At 51.3% G+C, this 7,243-nt stretch overlaps 1 protein-coding gene across 3 annotated transcripts in view; it reads left to right on the forward strand.

Moving 5' to 3' along the window:
• The window catches only part of HIP1 (huntingtin interacting protein 1), a 131,514-nt gene that overhangs the window by 54,771 nt on the left and 69,500 nt on the right, over window positions 1–7,243 (forward strand). The window lies entirely within an intron of this gene.

Below are 7,243 nucleotides of genomic sequence, written 5' to 3' on the forward strand. Positions count from 1 at the left end.
CAGCCCCCAGCTGACAGCGTGGCACCCAGAGTTTGGCATGAAGGAAGCCGTAAGACAGACACACACACACACACACACACACACACACACACACACTTGCAGTAAACACATACACACGCACACACATACACATGCACACACATACACATGCACACACATATACATGCACACACTTGGAGTGAGCACACATACACATGCACACATATACACATGCATTCACATACATGTGTGCACACATGCACAAAAACCCACTAAGTATGCTCATCCACACATACACACACACATACCACCCCGCCGCTGAGTGTGCTCACCAACACACACGAACACACACACACTTGGAGTGAACATACACACACACAAGCACACACCCTGCTGAGTGTGCTCATACACACACACATACACACACACACTTGGAGTAAACACATACATACGCACACACATACACACATATACATGCACACACTTGGAGTGAGCACACATACACATGCACACATATACACATGCATTCACATACATGTGTGCACACATGCACAAAAACCCAGTAAGTGTGCTCATCCACACATACACATACACACATACCTTCCCGCCGCTGAGTGTGCTCACCAACACACACGTACACACACACACTTGGAGTGAACATACACACACAAGCACACACCCTGCTGAGTGTGCTCATACACATGCATCCACACACTTGGAGTAAACACATACATACGCATACACATACACGCATATACATGCACGCACATGCACACACTTGGAGTAAGCACACATACACATGAGCACACATACACATGCATTCACACACATGTGTGCACACATGCACAAAAACCCACTAAGTGTGCTCATCCACACATATACGCGCGTGCACACACACACACACACACACACACCCCTGCTGAGTGTGCTCACCCCCACACATGTACACACACACAGTTGGAGTGAACATACACACACACGCACACACCCTGCTGAGTGTGCTCATCCACACACACACACCCCACTGAGCGTGCTCATACACACACACACACACACACCCCACTGAGTGTGCTCATCCACACATACACACGCGTACACACACACACACCCACACACACATACACACACACCCCGCTGAGCGTGCTTATCCCAGATCGCTCTCGCCCAGGGTCCTCTTGCCAGGGATTTATTTATTTCTTTAATAATCCTTCCATCACTGCCTGCATTGCCCAGGAGTGAGGAGCTGGAGCTCGGGGGGTGCTGGGAGGAGGGGGAGCGTTTGGTTTGGAGCTGAGCAGAGGGGGAGGGAGAAATCAAAGCCAAAGGTCGCTTTCTCCCCTGCCTTCCTCTGCGTTAGGAGCTGCAGACTGGTGAAGTCAGCTCTCTGCCGCCTCCTGCAAACCTGGACATGCCTGGAGGCGCGGGAGCAATCCGGGAGGGCCCTCACCAGCAGGAAGGCTTGGTAGAGAGAAGCGGGGCAGGGGCATGTGATTCTCCAAGCTCTCCTCCCCTCTGAGGACCCAGATAAACCTGAAAAGGGGAGCCAGCCAACTTTGAGCTGAATCTGCTGCCCCACAGCTCCCAGGTCTAGGGCTGGGAGGGACCCCAGAGGCATCTGGTCCAACCTTTTATTTTACCAAGGCCCAGGGAACGGAAATGACTTGTCTACAGTCATACAGGAAGCAGGAGGGAAAGGTAGGATTTGAACTCATGTCCTCCAACTCCAAGGCCATTGCTCTTTCTAGCACACCACGTAGTCTTCAAACCTTAGGTTCTGGGGCCTGCAAATGGCACAGGGCCATGGAGAGGACAAGCACTTGATAAATATTGACTGGAATTCTGCTCCTTGGGCCTCGGTCTCCCATCTGTACAGAAGAAGGAGGTTCCAGCCCTAGATTGAAGCACCTGGGATCCGGGAAATAGAGATTATACGAAGTGTATTTTACAAGTGTGGAAACCAGGCCCAGAGAATAGACTTACCCAAGGCCACATGTTTCTGTGTGGAGAGCTCAGCTGCCTTCCCTCCTCCCGCCATCTCCATCCAGAGCTGTGCCCCGTGGGTGATCACCAGAGCCCCCGGGACCCCTGGTGGCCGGCCTGAGACTCAGAGGGGATCGAGAGGGGTGGCTTCCCCAGCTGAGGAAGGATAACCCTCATGGCCAGGAGACGGGACTTGCTCCAGGTTGGAGGCCTGCTCCCTAACCACTGCTCCACACTGCCTCTCTTAGGCTATCTTGTGAACCTTCTACCAATATGAGCTGTACTGAGGGTTCTTTTGGGGTGTGGGCTGGATTGACCCTCTGCCATTTTCTTCTTTGAGAGTTCCCAATGTCTATGAAAGATTCAGACCATTGTCTGCCCCCCCCCCCAAAAAAAAGAATAACCCACAGAAATAGCCTGTTTAAAACCTTCTCTTTCTACCCTCCTGACACCACCCTCCATGCTCACCAAAGAAGTGGGCTTGGACAACCCCTCCTCTCATTAACATTGCCTACCTCCTTTTGGCTTCCTTCCCCTTCTAGGGATGCTCATTTGACCCTGGCTTCTCCTGGATTACACTGTTTTGAGGCATGGAAGAAGCCTTGGCCCTGGCCCGCATCCTCCCAAGGATGGTTCCCAGCTCCAGCGTCCACTTCTCTGAGCACACTCTGAAAAAAAAAAGGGAGGAAAACTGAGACATTGTGCCATCACACAATAAGGCTCACCAAAGCCTACCTCCCTGGCTCAGAAAAGCTTCAGCCTTGAATGGGGGGGGGGGGGTATACAGGGAAGCCAGCCTAGGATTTAAAGCATCTCTAATTATTACAGATTCTCTCGGGGATCTGGTGCATCATGTCTCCTTGAATAGAATCAGCTCTTGAATCTGTAATCTCATTTAATTCCCACCCTAGCCTTGGGATCTAGGTAAGAATTGATGTACCCATTTTAAGGATGAGAAAACTGATTGCCTTGCTCAATGTCCCACGTAGCAGATCTCAAAGCCTTTTTGTTATTTAGTTGTTTAAGTTGTGTCCAATTCTCTGTGACCCCATTCGGGGTTTTCTTGGCAGAGATATTGGAGTGGTTTGCTATTTCTTTCTCCAGATCATTTTATAGATCAGGAAACTGAGTCAAACAGGGTGAAGTGACTTGCCCAGGGTCGCACAGCTAATAAGTGTCTGTGGCTGGATTTGAACTCAGAAAGCTGGGTCTTCCTGACTCCTGGCCCAGCACCCTACCCACTGTACCACCCAGCTGCCCTTATTTCTTAATTAGTTATTATGTGGTTATAATAGTTCTTAATTTCTTGGCTTGTATTCCGTAGTACTAGGATTTCCCAGCTGGGAGGGGGCCCATTTGGGGCTAGGGGCTCATTCCCAGTAACATGGCTAAAGCCAGATCCACATTAGTGTCAGGAAACACCATTGTAACGTCACTCAGCAGATTTCCCACTTGTAGCACTGTCCCAACGAGAGCCTGGATTCGAATCCTTCTCTGCCACCTTCCCACCAGGATGACCTTAGAAGAGTTGGAAGGGGCAATGGAGACCCTCTGGTCCAAGCTCCTCGTTTTACACACACGGAGACTGAGACCCGGATATGCCAGGAAGTAGTGGGACTGGTCGTGTGACCATGGCCCTCAGTTTCCCCATCTGTAAAATGGTCAGGCTGGACTAGTAGCCTAGGAGGTCCCTTCCAGGTCTAGGTCGGTGATCCTGAGTGAGCAGATGGCCTCGCTTTTCATGTTTTGGTGCCTTCTTAGAGGAAGGAACTGGGCAGGGTTAGCCTAGAGAAGGAGCCTTGTGTCCACTGGGGCATGAGCCGTCTTCAAGCGTTTGGTGGATTGTTGGCCTTGTTCTGCATGGTCCAAGAAGGCAGCTAGCGGTGGTCAAAGTGACAGAGGTCAAACTGCACCCGTCAGACTGTCCAGAAGTGCTCGGGCACCCCTTCCTCCGAGGTCTCCTAGGGGAGCCTCAACGTTCACTGGTCGCTGGTACAGCCGGGGTTGGGTTGGGGAAGGTGGCTCTGAGCCCCCTCTCAGTCCTGAAATTCAGTGATTCTGTGAACAGGCAGCTAGCTGTCCTGTTAGGCTAATTTGACTTGTCGTGTTTTGGAGCACAGAGGTATTCATAAATGCTCATTGGTTGATAGAATGAATGATTTATGTTAGGTTGGGGAATGCCCATATTTGTAGTAAGCTCCCTAGTCCTTCCTGGTCTGCCTTCTGCTGCTTGAGCAGACTTGGGCCTCGAGCTAGGAAGGAATGAGGGCCAGCCACCGGGGGAGGGGGAAAGACAATGACCTTGGCTGGGTCACAAAGCCAAGTGAAAACATCTTTGGTAGTGACTCCCCCAAAACTCCTCAGCCCTCTTGGCTCGTTGCGGGGGAAGGCAGCATCTTTCTCCAAACAGGTGGGAGTGGCTCTCTGCGTATTATCTCCCCCATTTGATGGTCACACGGAGCCAAGGGGAAGGACTTGCTGAGGTCAGAGCCAAGAATAGAGGCTTCTCTCCCAAGTCCAGGCTAATGTTTTCCCTCTTAGGGTTGACTTTGGCGGCTTGTTTGGATTTCTGTTGGGGGTGGGAAGGGGGAAAGAACTGAGACTCCTGGGTCTCACGCTTTCACCACTTGGTGCTTCATTCAGCACTCTATGAATTCAATTCAGTTCACCAAGTATGCATTACGCACCTACCGTGTTCCAGGAGAGAAGAACTATGGAATAATGCAGAGAGAAGTAGCTTGAGACTTGGGAAGAACTGGGTTTAGTTTCCTGTCTCTAACACAGACTGGCTGTGTGACCTTGAGCAAGTCACCTCTTATGCCTTGGGCCTGAGTAGAACACAGAGGAGAACATTGATATTCCATCCATCAATCAACAAGAATTTATTAAACTCCTACTACATGCCTGGCAATGGGGGCATAAAGGCAAAAGTGAAAAATTCTCATTCATCCATCTGGTATTTAGGACTTTCTCAAGGGTAGGCTGGGATGAATGAGGAGAACAGAGAGAGGCCCTAAGTTGAGAGACAATGTGGTACAGTGGGAATCAGCACTGAGTGTGGAATCAGGAGATCTGGGTTCAAATCCTACCGTTTATTACCCTACTGACATTGGCCGAGTCATTTCAGCTCTACAGGCCTCAGTTTCCTCTTTGGTAAATTGAGCAGTTTGGTGAGATAACCTCAGAGATCTCTTTCCAGTGTAAGCCTCTGACCTTGTGATCCTAAGACAAGGGTCAGGAAGCTAAGAGGGAGCGCTGGGATATGGGCACAGCAGGGGCCTGGGCAGTGAAGTCCTGACCTCACAGTCGCTCAAGGGCTCTCCTGAACCCTTACTCTGGTGAGAGCGAAGCGTGTGTGACCAGGACTTCCCAACGCTGCCCCAGTATTCCTGCCATACAATTTATACCCTCTGATTTGTTTCCTCAGTCCTATCCGTGGATACCAGGCCCTGGCTTTGCTATTGAAGGCATTGGGTCTTCTCCCTGGCAGAGCCTGGGGCCACGCCAGTGTGACCTCAGCCTGAAGCTCTACCCTTGCTTGATGTGAAAGCATTTGTAAAAGCTGGGCACCCTAACGGGGAGTGGGTGTGTCCCTGTGCCTCTGAAGCGTCCTCCCCTTTGGTGGCCCTCCCCACCAGAAGCAGTGTGGCCTCTGGGGCCACTTCCTGGCACATGCCTTCACTGCTTCGGGCAGAGCAGGAGAGCTCGGCTTGGAGAGGCACCTTCAAAAGCTCTGTCCTCAAAACTGCCTTTGCTCAGCTCGGTCTCTCCACTGGTGCCCAAAGTCTGCATCTGGTCTCTTCTCTTGGAGGTCCGGATCACCACCCTAACTCCAATACACTCGAATCCAACAAGCTCGTATTAAGCCCCTCCTGTGTGCCAGGCATTGTGCTGAGACAAGAGAAAACAGCCTCTACCCTCGAGGCATGTGTGGCACTGCCTGGCACATTGGTCTGGCTGGGTCTGTGACTTCATCAGTAGAGAGAATTGCTGATGAAGGAATTCCTCAAGGAGGTGACTGAGAGGTTGGCTTGGCCAAGGTCATACACCCAGTCTGTTAGAGACAGGAAACCAGACCTAGTTCTTCCAGAATCTGAGGCTGTTTCTCTCCGCATTATTCCATAATGCTTCTCTCCCGGCACACAGTAGGTATTTAATGTATGCTTGTTGAAGACTGAGGCACTAAGTGGTGAAAGCCTGGGACCCTGGAGTCTTAGTACTTTCTGCTGAAGCCTCAGTCCCAGAGAGAATGAACTCAGGCTTGGGCTGAGCACCTCGACGCTTTAGACCCTTCACCTAGGGCCCATCCTTATGAGAATCCTAGGAGGCCCTTCTTACTGGCCTTCCTACTTCCCACCTCCACATGTTTGCACTGGCTGTGCCCTGTGCCTCGAACCCTCTCCTTCCCCATTTTTACCTCTCAGAATCCCAAGCTTCCCTCAAGGCTCAGCTCAAATGCCGCCTTCTCCATGGACCTTTCCGGATCCCCTAGAGGCTAATGCCATGGCCCCAGTCAATTTTACCTACATACATGTATATGCATATGTATTTATACACATATTCTGTATGAGTGTGTGTATATACACCTTCATTGTTTTTTCTCCCCCAGTAGATTGGAAGCTCCTTGAGGGCAGAGACTTTTGCTTTTGTCTATGTAGCTCCAGTCTTTGCACACAGCATCCTCTTAATCCATGTTTATTGATTAAATGATGATGGTATTATAGTTTTAGAACTGGAAGGGACCTCAGAGACCTTCTCATTTGACAGGTTAGGAAACTGAGACCCAGAAGTGAAGTGACTTTGCCGCAGTCATAGCGACAGAGATAGGAGATGACCCCAGGTGCTCCTGCTCCTCAGCCAATGCCCTTTGCTGCTCATTTCCAGCGAAGGGCTGCCTCTCACTGACCGCCTGATGGCCTCAGTGGTTTTCCCTAGCATGCTCTGTGTGTGTGTGTGTGTGTGTGTGTGTGTGTGTGTGTGTGTTGCTGGGGGGGGGGGCAGCACTTGTCTCACTTCCTCTCTGACAGCCTTGGCTTCACCTCCCAGAAAAGCCTAGTGGTGAATTCATTCATTGTCTATCCCAGCCCAGGTCGGGAGGGGCCCCGGGGACCGTCGTACCCACTCCCCTCCACCCTCCCTGCAGAGATGTGGGGACCCTGGGGATGGTGATGTGGGGGGGGGGGGCATCTCGGAGCCATCCCCTTCCCCTATTTCAGCTAGCCCTGCCTCCACTTCCTGAGTCAGATTGATTGTCAGACAGGTCCCCTCCCCTTCCCCCTTCCCC

This window comes from Vombatus ursinus, unplaced genomic scaffold, assembly GCF_900497805.2.
Source record: "Vombatus ursinus unplaced genomic scaffold, bare-nosed wombat genome assembly UNPS02014768.1, whole genome shotgun sequence".
Taxonomy (NCBI): domain Eukaryota; kingdom Metazoa; phylum Chordata; class Mammalia; order Diprotodontia; family Vombatidae; genus Vombatus; species Vombatus ursinus.